This window comes from Stenella coeruleoalba (assembly GCF_951394435.1).
Source record: "Stenella coeruleoalba genome assembly, chromosome: 1".
Classification (NCBI taxonomy): domain Eukaryota; kingdom Metazoa; phylum Chordata; class Mammalia; order Artiodactyla; family Delphinidae; genus Stenella; species Stenella coeruleoalba.
In genome coordinates this window covers 138467488-138483900 of record NC_137169.1, presented here as the reverse complement: position 1 = coordinate 138483900, position 16413 = coordinate 138467488, and the positions used below count along the sequence as shown (strand labels likewise).

At 37.4% G+C, this 16413-nt stretch overlaps 1 protein-coding gene across 1 annotated transcript in view; it reads left to right on the top strand.

Annotated features, from left to right (window-relative positions):
• USH2A (usherin) overlaps positions 1 to 16413 on the top strand; it is a 785755-nt gene that overhangs the window by 35871 nt on the left and 733471 nt on the right. The gene's annotated exons all lie outside the window — the stretch shown is intronic.

The window sequence follows — 16413 nt, the reverse complement described above, 5'->3', positions numbered from 1 at the left end:
CGTCCTTTTGTAACTTACTTATCTAATTTCTCAATTTGAATTGAGCCTTCTCTTTGGTGAGAGTATTTGTTTTCCAAAGGGAACATGGCCGGTGATGTACCTTCTGAATCCTTGTAGAATTGGGTGTATCTTTTTAAGGCCTGTTTTCATGAACAGTGACTTGGATGAGGATGAACTTCTCTTCATCTTCTCTTTCATTTCTGAGCCTTTAATACAATGCATCGTGTTTCCGAAGAGAAATCTGAGACAACCTTGAGAATTATTTTTCACTGTGTGTGTGTCCTGTGTGTGTTGGGGGTGGGGATTTTTATAGGTTTCCTTCTTTATCCTTAAAGTCCCAGGACAAGTAGCACATATCATGGTGTTACTGAATCTTTATTTGTTTTTTTTGGAATGCAGTAAGCTGTTCTTAGCTGAATGTTCAGAAAACTTTTCTAATCACTAAATGCTGGATCTGGTATGTCTTTGTGTTTATATCCTAATTATTTGTTTTTCAAATACTTAGTTTTTTCAAAACTAATGTTTTTAGTTTCTTCCTTTCATATCCAAGTTAAATAAGAACGTGTATATGCTCTAATGTCCATTCATTCATCAGCGTATTCCGATCACCTCAAGCCCCTTTTATAAGAGGTCTTCTTCTTCCACTCAGGCTCTTTATTTTGGTATTTTCATGGCCACTCGCTTAACTGTATTCACTTTTCATCTCACACACTCCTCCTTGGAGTCCTCATTCACAACCATGATTCGCTCTAGAACTATTTGTATACTCGTGATTATGAAATCTCTAATTCCTAGATTTATATTGTCATAGTGCAGTCAGTGATCTTTCAAAATTCAAGTGTCTTCTTCTAAGTTTTAAGATGCCTGAGTATGGAGCAAAGATGCTCAGTGACTTAGCTCCTACAGCTGCACAGCCTCATGTCCTGTAAATCCTCCCTGTGTACCTTTCCTTCCAGTGATGCTGAACTCTCGGGTCTTGCCGTGAATCAGTCTTTCTTGCATTTGTATAACCACACACGTTCCTGACTTTGCCAGGACTCCTCTCCCCGCTACTGTTTATTCAGCTTAACCCTACTTCTCCTTTAACTCATTTGGCCTCAGATTCTTCAGGAAACATTTTCTCATTTCAAACCCTGAATGAGATGTGCTTAATCCTTCTGTGAAATCATCACAATTAACTCGATGCTCTACATTTGTATCCCCAACTAGACCAAGGAACTTGAGGTCAAAGATTGTACCATATTTACTGATGTTCCCTTCAGGGCCTGGCATCATGTCTGACTGTGGTCAGTTCTCAATCAATATTTTTATGAATGAATGAATGGAGTGATGAACGAATGATGGCATCATCCAATGTTGTAATAAAGAGATTTGGAAAATAGGGCAGTCAGTTTGGAAGCTCCTGTGATAACACAGATGAGAGGTACTGATGGATTGAATATGCAGCAGGAAAAAACTAAAAGCAAAAGCAGGTTTATGAGGCAAATGAATAGGAAACTGAAAATTTCATTAGTAATTGGGAAGTTTAGAGGAGCAGTGAAGATGACCCTAAAGTTTTGAACAAAGTTCTTCACAACTTGGTTTGCAGGTAGGAGTTAGAAACAGGAGCCTTCCTGAACATTTGGGTTGTGTATTGCAGCCTATTTTCTACTCCCCACCCCATACTCTCCACCCCTTACCCCTAGTGTTTTCAGTGACTTCTGTCTCCAAAACAACCTTCAGAATGAAAACTGTTTTCTTTCTAAAATTCAAATGTGATTACATGCCTCCTTTGTTTAAATCAACTCTGTGCTCACCCTTACTTACACTTTAGAGAATGAATTCTCCTCTGAGCAACTCTTTCAAGACCCTTTACAATGTGCTAGCCTGTCCGTGTAGCCTCTTGTCCTTCTAAGTATCTTGAGCTTTAACTGCGATGTTTTCTGAGTCTCTGAAAACTATGCTTAATGCTCTTCATTCAAGTTCTTCCTGCGTGCCTTCATTCATGGTTCCTTCTGCCTTGTACCTTTCTTCCTCTCCCTCTTAACCCCTAGTTCTTTTGTACACATATTTTAATGACCAGCACAAATGCAAATTCCTTTGTAAAAAGCACGCTAAATCCCTTTCCCCTTTTCTCCTCTGTGCTCCTGTAGCATTTTTTTCCTATTGGTCATATAACATTTTCTTTATAGGTAGATTTCATTAGACATTTATAGGTAGATGTTGCATTAAGTAGATTTTGAATTTATTGAAGGCAAATACTTTCTTCATTTATGTGTGTCAAGAACATAGAAAAATGCCTGCTGCATGGTGGATGTTTAATATAAATAAATATGTAAACAAATGGAACTGAGTTTGGTAAAGAATGATGATATTGAGAAAAAAGTGATATGTGATAGACTGAAAAGCTCAATGTATTTTTTAAATGATGAGTGAACACTTACAACTTTGCTGATTTCTACATAAATCCTCTCTTTCTTTATCCTGAACAAAATTCTCTCTCCCATGATTGTTGATCACTTTGTAGTCTCTTCCATTGATGGTGATTGTATAGCTCACTGCTCTCTTTGCTCCAATAAGTTAAAAAAAAATCATACTATGACTTAAATTAGTGATTCTCTTTTTTTCCCTCACGTTTTGTCTCACGCTGAATTCTACAATATCGTTTGCTCGTCACAAATGTACTCACATTCAGCCTTTTCAGAATTCTGTTAAAGCCCAGAAGATAACTGGAATTTCCTTAAAAATAATACACATTTTCTTCACTTTTCATATCAAGGAAAATAAATACACAAACATTGGCTTTCTCTTGCATTCCCTAGCACTCTTTTTTCTCTTGCATTTGGCATTTTTGATCTTTTTGATTTTTCACGGTTCTGTCTCTGTATTCTGTCTGGTATCAGAAACAATGTTGCTCCCTAGTAAATACGAGGTAGTGAGAATGACAATCATAAACATTTTCAGCTACTTGGAAAGAGATGTTATTTAAACTGTGTGTTCTGAATGATCTTCCCTTTAAATAGAATGAATTTCCTACTCCATTCCTGCCCAATATCTAACCGCTTGCATTTTCTTCTAGGTTGTTTCTTAGCGGCTTTCGTAATACCTATCAATTTAGTGTCTTCTGCAGATTTCATAAACAGACTAATTCCTCTTGCGGATCAGCAATGACAACCTTAAGTAAAATTGGAATTCCCCGCTTAATTCCATAAATATGTAGTTTTAAATGACAGGGCTTGAATTCAAATTCATATAAAATGTTATTTCAAGTAAGATTGAACTTTTATTACCTATGTGGTTCCTCAGTGCCATTATATTTCAGTTTTATTCATTTTGTGTTTTGCTCCTTTGCAGTAGCCTGTGCTAAGGTCGTCCATTAAGATAGACAGTCCTTCTAAACTCTGGTTGGAGCGCAAGTGGTGTAGCCCCTTGGGGAGGTAAATGTAATTTGTTTGATTGGATACTCAAGCTTTTCAATTGTTTTATTTCCTTAGAGAAAGAGAACCTTTCTAGCTTTCAGGTCAATTGGTGTAATGGTTGGATCCAGATGGAGTGACACTTTTTCCCCCTTGTAAGTCTCTGGTTCCTCAGAGAAATCCTTGAGCAATCTGTTGACAACTTGCTGTCATCTAGCTGGTCTAATGGTATAAATGACTTAGACACTGATTCCGAGGAGCGTGAAAGCCTAATGGTGAAGTGAAATTTTGAGAAGTGTAATGCACTCTCAAGTGCATTAAGGATAAGGTACTTAGGCAGCTCCCCATGTTTATTTTCTTCCAGTGAGTTTTTTTTAGGTCTTTGCTGTTTTTTTGCTAGGGAAAGAAATTGACCATTTTAACGTGCTCAGACACAGTAGCAGCTGATCACCCATGCTACCATTGGGAGGTAGGGAAAAGAATGCAATGATTAGGACACGTGTTGTAGGAATCTAGGAAAGCAGAAAGCAGATGAGATCGGGTTGGCAGAAGAAACCACAGCCCAAAATACACATAGGAGAGAAAAGCCGTGGCGGATGAGAGAACTGAGTCGTGGGTGTCGTAAGCCTGGAGCTGACAGACTCTGTGGGCAGGAGGATACGTGGGGACGACTGCCGGGGACAGGACTTGGCAGACAGCACCTGGAGTGACCGTCTGGATCAGCTTCTCCCACTTTTCCCCATCAGATGGCATCAGGCAGTGGAGACGGTTGACCTCAGTTTGGAGTGTAGAGTGTGGGCTCTAGGCCAGAAGAAGGCAGGCTGATGCAACCCGGGTGAAAGGGGATCCTTGCAGCGAGAAAATGAGTTGTGCTACTTACCTGCTCTTGCCCTGTAGTTTTTGGATCTGATCTAGACTGAACAGAAACACATCCACAGGGAGATCCAACCTCCCCCTAAGAGGAGTTTCAGAGATGGAAACAGAAAGAATGGATGGGGAAAAATCGCAGAGTAGAAACAGTTATGTTAAAGTTGCGGAAAGAAATGCTTTCGAGTTAGAAGGGTTTTGTGCTAGTGCTGGGACTAATGCGATGACCTGATTAGAGCTGATGTTATTTTGTGAGTGCACGTGTGTGCGCGTGCGCGTGCGTAGGCATGGATGAGGGATGGATGCAGAAAGGAAAGAAAAACTAAATCATAAATATATTGAGAGAAAAGTTAATTAAAATATGATAACATGATAGAAAGTTATTAAGTGATTATTTAGGCTGGCTTGTGCATTAACGGACTCTCTGAGGTGGCAATATATAAGTGAGATCTGAGTGGCAATAAGGACTTAGCTAACCCTACATCCCTTCATCCTGACGACCTGTATTAGAAAAAAAGTCTCAGAAGTCCTAAAATCTCAGCCTAAATTGAGTATGTAAACATTATAATTCAAAGGTGAATTTGTGGAAGGTAGAGGTAAACTACTACCTAATTATACTTAATGGAAAGTTACAGTCATTTACAAACGTCCATTGTTTACAAGTATTAGGAGATAACAAAACACTAGTGAAGTATCCTGAACAGTAAGTATGGTGTGGGAGACAATGGATGTTATGCTGATTTTTATATTATCTATTGTAAACTTAGCAATTCTCCCCCTAACCTTTCAATTGTCTTACCCTTTAATAGTCACCTTCATTCTTGATTTGCTCTTTCTAAAAATATATTGGAAGCAGTTGTAAACTCATTGTTATTCTCTTTAACAAGTTAAATCAACATGCAAATATTTCTCCCACCGGTTATATTTGTCCTGGGTCTCATGATCCTGGGACCTGTCAGCCTTTGGAGAAGGTTAATCCAGGCTTTGCAGAAAGAGATGAACTATATTCCAAACACACCACCAAATTTAGAGGGTTTTTTTTTTTGACAGCTGCTGCTTACCTGGGGGAAAATGGTTTGGAAAGAAATATGTAAGAATTGGACTGTATAAATGTGAATTATAAAAAGACAAAATGAATATTATTTTCAAGAGCACCACTTGAATCTGGTGATCCAATTGCTAATACGATGTTCTTCAGATGATAATAAAAGCGTTCATTTATTTTGCCCAAATTGATGACACAGTCTTAGTGTTTTTTTGTTGTGCAGGGGTAAAAGAAAGGAAACTTTGCTGAATGTTCTACATTTGACCCATAAATAGCTACTTTTGTTTTTAGGGCTGATATAATCCTTACCTTAAAAGAATGCCTATTTGCTGCCGTCATTTTTCTGTCTAAACCGAATTAAATGTGTGTGCTTCTCCATTACTGATTGAAGAAAAAACTGCTTAGACAATTACTGTCTCACCAGGTTTAGGGCAGAGAGCACCCCCTTTAAAAAAGGGTCATCGTGAAGACCTTATTCTCAATTCTAGAGCGTCTTTAAAGATAAAGCAATTCACATCAGATTTCATGATATGGTTCTCTAAAGGAGGTGAAAGAGATTCACATTTTTCCTTTGGCCTAAAATGGCTCTTCTTCATTTAGTTTATGAGACACATTTTCAATAAGTTTTGCTCAGTACTCCTACAGCTGGAAACTAAAACGAAAACAAAAAAAATTAAAAGGACACACAATGGCAGGACGATAGGTACTTGTAGAAAAGCATGCGTTTCTTTTAGGAATGTAAAATTAATAATCCATTAATTAATGGAATATTCCACCTTTGTTGATAATTTTAGTAGGAGTAACTCCTGCAGGGTGGAAGCAGGCATTTTACCTCTGTTTTGTTTATACGGCAGGACTCCATTTCAACTTACAAATTACTGCTTAGGCTCTTTAAGATATCAGTTGAATACTGGCGTGGAGTGGAGTTTTTGGATTGTACACAGAAATGATTTCCTATATATTCATCTACATATTGAGGGCTGGATTGCTGACCCTCGGACTTTGGGTCAGGAGTGAGTTCACATCTCTGTCTTACTCCCTGAAAGTATAAACAGGAATCCAGCGTCCACCATTTTCAGGCATGATTTGACCTAGTTATTTGCAACTTTATAATTTAAAGAGGTTTAAAAATCTGGAAAAGATTTGGGGAAAAAGTGAGAAAGATGACTTTAAATTCAACACATTGAAAAAAAAATAATTTTAAAAAAGGATTGATCAGTATACATGGAAGGCTTGGGATAACTTATAAGCCTCTTTCCATTTTCTTATTTCTTGCGTTTTCTGTATTCCCTCCCGCAACTCACTTATTCCCTATCTTCTACCACTTCTGCCTTTTGCTAATTTCTATTAATCTTTCAAGTTAGTTTAGTTAATCCTTCAATCCTTAGTTTAGATGAAGCTTCATTCATTCAATGAAGATTTAATAAGTTCCTAATATTTGCTAGTCACCGTTCTGGGGAATGAGGGGACAATAGTGAACAAAACGGTAAAGGAAACAAAGCCAAACCTCTTCTTATGGAGTTCAGATTTTAGGCAGGAAAAGGAGACTAAATAAAACAGAAAAATAAATAAAATATGCAATATGTTTGATGTGGGTAAAGAGAATAGTCTGATAGGGAAGGGGGTTAGCATGGATCGGGCTACAATTTTAGATAGGGTATTAGGAGGGGTTTTGCTAAAATGACAGTTAAGGAAACATCTGAAGGAGATGAGGGAATAAGCCAGCAGGTGTCTGTAGAAGCAACGTCAAGGAGAAGAAATAGAAAATGCAAAGGCTTTGAGGAAAATAGGTGCCTGGAATGTTTGTGGAGGACAGTGTAGCTAGATCAGAGAGCACAGGGGCATACTAATAAAAGATAAGCCAGAGGTAGCAAGGAGACAGATTGGGTAGAAATCTGTAGAACTTTTACTCAGTGTAAAAACCCATTGGTTTACATGTGGTAAATCAGTGAAGTTAGACCACACCTTCACACCATACACAAAAGTAAACACAAAATGGCTTAAAGACTTAAATATAAGACACAACACCATAAAACTCCTAGTAGAGAACATAGGCAAAACATTCTCTGCCATAAACTGTACCAATATGTTTTCTTAGGTCAGTCTCCCAAGGCAATAGAAATAAAAGCAAAAATAAACAAATGGGACCTAATCAAACTTACATTCTTTTGTACAGCAAAGGAAACCATAAACAAAATGAAAATACAACTTACACACTGGGAGAAAATAATTGCAAATAATGCAACTGACAAGGTCTTAATTTCCAAAATATATAAACAGCTCATATAACTCAATAACAAAAACAGCCCAATTGAAAAGTGGGCAGAAGACCTAAATAGACATTTCTCTAAAGAAGACATACAGATGGTCAAGAGGCACATGAAAAGATGCTCAACATTGCTAATTATTAGAGAAATGCAAATCAGAACTACAGTGTGGTACTACTTCACACTGGTCAGAATGGCCACCATCAAAAAGTTTACAAATAATAAATGCTGGAGAGGGTGTGGAGAAAAGGGAACTGTCCTACACTGTTGGTGGGAATGTAAATTGGTGCAGCCACTATGGAAAGCAGTATGGAGGTTCCTTAAACTAAAAACAGTTGTCATATGATCCAGTGATCCCACTTTTGGGCACATATCCCGAGAAAACTCTAATTTTGAAAAGACACATGCACCCCAGTGTTCATAGCAGCACTATTTACAATAGCCAAGACATGGAAGCAACCTAAATGTCCATTGACTGATGAATGGATAAAGAAGATGTGGCATATATACACAATGGAATACTACTCAGCCATAAAAAAGAATGAAATAATGCCATTTGCAGCAACATGGATGGACCTGGAGATTACCATACTAGGTGAAGGAAGTCAGAAAGACAAATACCATATGATATCACTTATACATGGAATCTAAAATATGATACAAATGAACTTATTTACAAAACAGAAACAGACTCATAGACATAGAAAACAAATTTATGGTTACCAAAGGGGAAAGGGGGTGAGGGAGGGATAAATTTGGAGTTTGGGATTAGTGGATAGAAACTACTATATATATAAAATATAGAACAAGGTCCTACTGTGTAGCACAGGGAACCATATTCAATATCCTGTAATAAACCATAATGGGAAAAATATGAAAAAGAATATATATATATAATATATATGTCTAACTGAATCACTTTTCTGTACACCAGAAACTAACACAACATTGTAAATCAACCATACTTCAATTGAAAAACAAAAAACAAAAAACATTTACAGTCTTTTGTGAAAGAGTGACATAATCGGCTTTTGTTTTGTCAAGAATCCTTGGGCCTCTGTCTTGAGAATATACTGAAGGGGAACACAGATTGAATCTGGGAGGCCAGTTAGGAGGCCATTGCAAAAATCTAGGGAAGAGAGGGCTTGGGCTAGTGTTGTAGTGAGAGAGGTGGTGAGCAGTGAGTGGATTCTGGTTATATTTTGAAAGGAGGGCCTCTGGATTTGCTGATGGAATGGGTGAGAGGCATGAAGGTAAGACAGAAGTGGGGGAAGACCCTAAGGATTTTGGGCTGAGCAACTGGAGGAAGGGAATTGCAATGTTCCAAGGTGGGGAAGGCTGTGGAAGAATCAGGTCTGGGGCAGAAATGTTCTTGAATGATCTACTACTCTTCCAAGAAGAGTTGTTGAATAGAAAGATGGGTATAGGGTCTAGATTAGAAGAAGTCTGAGTTAGAGATAATCATTTGGGAGTCATCAACCTAACGATGGTATTTAAAGAATTGAGACAAGGTGATGTTATCAAGGGAGTACTTACTTATAAGCAGAAAGGAGAAGAGATCGAAAGACTGAATCCTGGGGCACTTCAACATTTACAGGTCCAAGAGGATCCATTGAAAGAGACTGAGAGAAGCAGCCTGAGGGGAAAGGGGAATATTATGAGAGTCTGATGTACAGGCAGTCAAATGACAGAGGTATTTCAAGGAGGGGGGAATGATCAGCTCTGTCAATGCCACTGATGGTTCAAGTAAGTTGGAAACTAGGAATTTACCGTTTGCTTTTAGGTTCATGGAACTCATTGGTGACAGTGATAGGGGAGTTGTGGTGATGTAGCTGGCATCAAAATGTTGATATGCTCGAGCTTGAGTGGCTGGAGGAATGCTTTCATGGAGAGAGTAGCCTGGCACAGGTGTCAGGACCTAAGTGTGATGAAGAGGTCTCTTTGGGGTTGTGTATCTGGTCATGGCAACTGGATTTTGGTTATGTATAAGAGAATTAATCAAATAAGTATGTTTATTGAAGATAATGGGAGCCAGGTTTCTCCCTTTCAGAGAAGAGAGTTGCAAATATGAAAAGAGAAATTAGAATGAACCTTAGAGTATTGGATCAGAATTGAACTTATCAGTGTAATCCCATTTCATGTGTGTATATATATATATATTTATGCACACACATAGATAGACATAGAAATACTATATAAGTCAATGTGTAGGTGTCTGTATCGATCTAATCTATCTTTCTACCTTCATATTCTCTACCTCTGTCCACTAAGAGGGAGTGGGAGGGCGTGGGAGTAATAGGATGAGTATACAGCACTGATTCTTTGTTCCTAAAACCACTTGTCACTTAAGGAACGAGAATTCCTTGGAGAAATGGTTGATTTCAGGGCCAGGCCAGGGAAGTATGGGTCACTCATTGTCTAAACATGGAATAGCTGGAGCACTGAAATACATATTGAGCACATTTATTATATTCCACTGAATAACATAAGGATTCATGAGTCCATACAGATACAGTTAAGTAAGTGCAGGCAGTGAAAGCTTAATAAAGAACAGGATATCTGCCCAAAGTATCTGCTCACAAAATGCTTATTAATTGCAAAGAGAAATTTTGTTTTTTTACATAAAGAAGGCTGGAAGATACCATCTTAATCCAAAAGATTAAAGTTAACATCATCAGTAATGGAACAACTAGAAATTATGTAACACATAAGATGTAATAAGATGATCTCTGAATCACCTGGATCTAGTCAGGAGGAAACAGACAAATTCAGATTGAGAGGCAGTCTACAAAATAGCTAGACTGTAGTCTTCAACAGTGTTAAGATCATGATAGTCAAGGAAAGATTGAAGAACTGTTCTAGATCAAAGGAGACCTGAGAGTTGTGACAACTAAATTCAACATGTGACCCTGGACCGGGTTTGTAATCTACAAAGGACATTTGGGGAACTATTGGCAAAACTTGAATGGTGTCTGAGGATAAGGTGATAAGGATGTGTCAATGTTAATTTCCTGATTTTGATGGTTGTATTATGATTATTTAGGAGAATATCTTTTTTTTTTGGTACCAAATGCATTACTGTATTTGGGGATAATGGGTAAATCAGTCAGCAACTTAATCTCAAATGTTTCAGAAAAAACTTCTTGTACTGTTCTTGCTACTTTCCTGTAATATTGAGTTTTTTGTTTGTTTGTTTTTAAGTAATAAAAACCAGAAACTACTAATTGAGACTAGGAAATGGGAAAAGAGAAACTGGGCAAAGCAAGTATAGGCAGCTCCTAGGAATGCCACTACAGTGGGAAGGAGAGAAATGGGGAAGTATTTGGAGGAGAAGACGTCTAAGATTATTTTTCTCTTTGTCATCTTTGTCCCTAAGCACTTTATTCATGTTTATTTTATTACATTTTCCCACCTGGCATTGAAAATATTTTTATATGCCAGTTTCCATTACAGAATACAAACTCCTTGAAGAAAAGGTCTGTGTTTTATATATGTTTCATATGTAGCGTAACACTTAGCATATTATAATGTGCTCATTGAATATTCAAACAACTGAAACATTTTCAAAAAAACTATGGTTTTAAATGAAGGGTGTGATGAACAATTTTCTTCCTAAACATGGAAGACAAAATAAGAAGTTGACTTTTTAAGGAGGGGAATCTGTAGGCATAACAAATAAACAACTTCCAGATTTGGGGATATAAAATGCTGAAAAGGTTACTAAGTATTTTACAACTAATTCTAATAATCTTTTCAAAGTCATCTGTTCCATATGGATTACATAGAGAAAAGAACTAATGATACATTGAGATAATTAAGAGTGTAGAACATTGTGATCATCTCTGTACCAAATGTGAAATTGTGCATGAAATGTTCCTAGACAGTATCTACAGAAAATGGGCTGGCTCTATTCCCGTTCCCTAGGAAATCAATAGTAAATCAAACCATTGGCAGATTTTTCTATTTTATATATATATGTGTGTGTGTGTGTGTGTGTAAATTAATAGCTTTTTTTTGAAGTGAAGAGAGTAATTTAATAGTTTCGGAAGAAGTGGCCATGTGAGTTTTACATCTACTCAAGATAGGACAAAGAAAACTACTTAGATTCCTATGTTAAATTTCTAGAGATTAATTAAGTTGGAGGCTTGTTCTTAGGAGGTTGCAGTATATGGAGAGAGAACTTTAATGGATATCAAGGGTGAGTAGTAAATCCAAAGCATCATACTTAGGGCGAAAATGTAGTACACTTAGGCATGGATCACTTCCAGGGCCTGGCTTGTCTGAGTTACTCAGAGAGGAAAAAACAAAAGTCTGTATGTAGGCGACAGGGGTCTGGTGGGGAGGGGGTGGGGGGATGAACGGGGCAGGGAGGAAGAGAGAAGGGGCCAGGGAGAGGAGTGTTGAAATGAAATGTATGAGCTCATGGGAAGTGAAAAAAAGAAACAAAAACTAGCAAGAAAATCTTGAGGAATATAGCTGTGTCTGAAGTCATTTCCCTGTAGCCATCTTTCATACAAAGAGAATGAGATATAAGATGTTATCAGTAAATCAGACCAGTGGTGGGAACGCATGCACATTGCAAGTACTTGTGGGCAACTCATGCGGTTAATTTCTGCCAAACCAACCTTCCATCAACAATTACCTCAACTCTTTTTTTCATGTTGTTTGTATAAACATAGCATAGAAGATATTTAATAGACTGGCATATTTATTCATAATTATGATTCTATAAAAACCCATGTTAGTAAATAGGGTCACTTTACAAAGGTGAAGAATTGTCGTACGATATATTTTATCTGTTAGAAAACGGTGCCTTTTCTTTATTGCTTACAGTTGCAGAATCGTGTAGATTGTGTTGGTGGTTTTGTTTTTGGAGTATCTATTAGTCAGTCAATCAATTAGTATTTATTGAGCTTCTGCCCAGCATGTAGGGCATGCTCATCAAATTTGCAAACGACACAAATCTTGGAGGATGTTAAATACATTGGATGACAGACATAGCATCCAAAAAGATTTTGACAGCCTGGAGCAATGGGCTGAATCTAACAAGATGAAATATAGTGTGGATAAATATAAATTCCTGTCCTTTGGTCCAAAAAACTAACTGCCTATGTATAGGATGGAGTAGATATGCTTTAACAGTGATGTAAGTTAAAAAAAAAAAAAAAAAAAAGACTTAGTGTCTTAGTGACTAGTCAGCGCAACTTAATTTGTCAGTTTTAGTTGTATGACGTCATGAAATGTAGCATGCAGTTTTGGATTATATTAAGGTGATAATCTTATTTCAGTTTGGCGAGAGACCACATGTAGAGATTGTAGTATTTCTGGAGCCACATTTTAAGAAGAGAGAGACCCAGAACCATGTCATATTTAGAACACCACAGAAACTAAACACATTTATCTGGAAGAAGACTTAGGAGAAAAATGGTATGTGTGGACTCTGGTGTGGAAAAAGGATTGGATTTTTTTCACGTGGTCTCAATAATTAGAGCTGGGGCCTACGAATTGAAGTTATAAGGAGATATCTTTCAATTCAATCATTTATAATAGTAAAAGCTGTTCAGAGATGAAAGGGTTCCCAAAGTCTGCAGAAGCAGAATACTGGAGTAGGTAAACCTCAGTGCCCTCATTTTGGGGATAATAACACGGCAGAGGGGCAATCTGAGAACCCACTGAGATACTATTTGTAAAGCACTCAGCGCACTGCCTGGCAAATGGCAAGTGCTTATATAGCTCATTGGAGTTGTTACTCTTCTTATTATGGGAGGTGTTGATACAAAGCCTGAATCATCACTGTGTTGAGTTAAAGCCAAGAAACTCAATGGGTGGGTCTGATAAACTAGATGGTGGTTATTTCTAAATGCTCTCTGGGTGCAGTCTCTGAAACCAGTTGTTCTTCTATGTGACTTTGAAGAGTGTAACCTTTTTTTAAAAAAAATTCTCTGTGATTCCATTTCATTACTTACAGATAATGCCAAACCTGCCTTGGGCTGTTGTAAGGATAAAAAAATGAATATATATATATAATTTAGAACAATGCTTGACATGCTAGTTTTTCAGTAAATGAGAGCACTTTTATAATGCTGAAGTATTCAACAAAGGATCGTTGTAGGATACAGGACTTGAGATATATGTTTTGAAAAATATTAAAAATTTAGGTAAATGAAAAGCAGTAGCAAGGTTATTCCCATATGGAAATAGCTTGAATAAAACATGGAGATGGAATTAAGCATTGTGGGATCATCAGACAGTAAAGAAACCTCACCAGTTAGGTGAGGTTGGCTACTGGTGACCAGTTAGAAATAAAAGTGGATGGAATGAGTGAGGGAAAACCTCAGAAGACCTTTGGTTTGGGATGGCAAGCAGAGTGGCATTCCACATGCTTTCAGGTAGGGGATGAAACATACATGTGATATTTTAAAATAACCTTATGAAGTTTTCAGAATAAATTGCCTTCCTTATGCTTAAAAATTATAGATGGAATAGTTGAATCTTTTATGCAAATCCTTCTTTATCCTAGAAATAGAAATTCTATTTCAGGGCAATTTCTATTTCAGAAAGTCCAAAACACTTTCTCCTCTATAAAGTTTTCCCTTCAGATTCATATCACAGTGGTTTTCTTTTTTGTTTGAAATCCTTAGCATTCAAAATGTTTTTTGTATTTGTATCATCCATCGTCATCTGAGAGTGAATTTGAATTCACGATCTGTTGCCAGATCACTTTGTGTTAAATCTATGAAAAAGGTGTTTTTCAAAAGGCTTAAAATGATTTTGTTTTAAAATGAGACCCATCACATTAATGAAACCGATATTCTTGGGAGGCTTATAAGTTGGTTCTAGGAAGACAAGTCCCACAGAGAAGGTCCAAAAGTAGTTTATACACTACACGTTCATGGATGAAGGTGTAACTTCTCAGAGCAACTCCATAAAAAAAGACAACACTGCATTAACTGCACGAAGATTCAGTACATAAGTAAAAAACAACCGTCATCATTTGTAGTGACTCAGACACTATTTAGTATGCTAAAATTACCCCGTTGTTTCATACATAGAAGCTCCTTGAGAAAAAGTACAGTGATTTTATTTTCTTGGTGTAACTCATAGTGCCACTGTGGGTGCTGGGTTAATGCCGTATTGAATTAAATTTAAATTAGGAGGATATTGGCAACAGGAAAACTATAAAACTATTTCTCCAATGAGGAAGTCAGCATAGGTACTCTGCCTTTTTGTTTCCCAACCTGAATCAGCAGTTTTTTGTTTTCCTTTTTCTTTGTTGTTGTTCCTGGTGGTGGTGGCCTACAGGAGTAGCATAGCAACAGACATTTGGCGTTTCAGTGGAACAAGCGATTGTTGACAGTTACAAGGTGAACTTGGGTGTATGTTTTCCCTTGGTAGCTTCTCAGCAATTGTGTGACCTTCTGGAATTCTGAATGATGCTCCTCTCCAATCAGGCATGAGAATGGTTAGGAATTCTACATTTTTAAGTCTACTACACTCTCGTGCTCAAAGGAATGAGTACAGCCTATCCCAGGGACACCAAATTTGACTCCCCCAAACAATGGCTAAAATAAAATTTGAAACCCTGAGAGAATGAAGGCTGGAGAATGACTTGCTCCCCTGTATCTTCTTTCCAAAATGTTTTTGGATGTCTTATGAAGGCGTTTAAGGCTTTTTCTACAGCTGCTATTGGTTTTGCCAGTTCATTCCTTCAAGCCACACCAATAAACACGTACGAACTCCTCTAATCCTCAGAGAGGTGGAGAAAAAGATAGGTGGGAAGTGCACTGTAGGAGAAGGCTTTCTTTTCACAGGTGAGAAATTCTGTCGTATATATTCCTATTCCCCTAAATAACTGGCAAGGGGATCATCACGGTGAGCTATTGCAAGGAGCCACCATCACAGTTACAGTTTCAGTGTGACGGGGCCCCAGACCTGAACTGCAAAGTAGCGTAGAGGATCCTGGAATATAAAACATGGTACAGAACACCAGAGGATTTAATCTTATTTATAAAAAGGTGGTTGCAGGGGGGTGTCACAAACAGGCGACAGTGACTTGGGATCATCATTAATCATGTTTTAAGTACCAGCAAAGTGAAAACATTCTTCTGGAATTCACTGCAGTGACACTGAATCCTTCTACTAAGCAAATATGTGATGAGTCGATAAAAAGAAAAGAAAAAAGAAAGAAAGGCCCTGAACTCTTGACTACAGATATAATACAGTGAATACAGAAAATCAAAAGCATGCTTTCTATCTGACTCAAAATAAAGGTGCACTTAAACTTGTAAAAGACAACATTCTTATTTGAATGATATGACAGAACTGTTACAGGAGTGTTACCTGCTATAAAGAAAGCCAAAGAATTATTACCTTTATTAGACCAGTGACACTGAGCTTTAGCCATACATTTCTAACTTCTGTCCCTCTACAGAGACAATTTTCTTTTCTTAAATAAACTGTCATGCTAGTGTTAATATATTGTTGGCTCTCTCATGCTCTGAGAATACTGCTGATATAAAACATGTATATGTTAGATTGGTAATAGTATCTTTAGTGTAGCTGACTAGAACAAATGTGTTTCCCTCATGGCTGTGCTAATGTGATAAAGGCAAATGGGCTGTTCATCAGCTTTTGGCTGGGTAGAGACAGTAGAGATAGAGCCACATTCTTTTTTATGCATTAATACCATCGAGAACTTTTCACGAGTTATATTTCATGTGCCTGCGTGTTGCGCAAAGATGTTGTAAAACATGAGATAATGCTACAAATAACAAAGTAGAAAAGCCTGTATCTTTTATAATGATAACAGTCAAACACCAAATGACAGTAACAGGCTGTA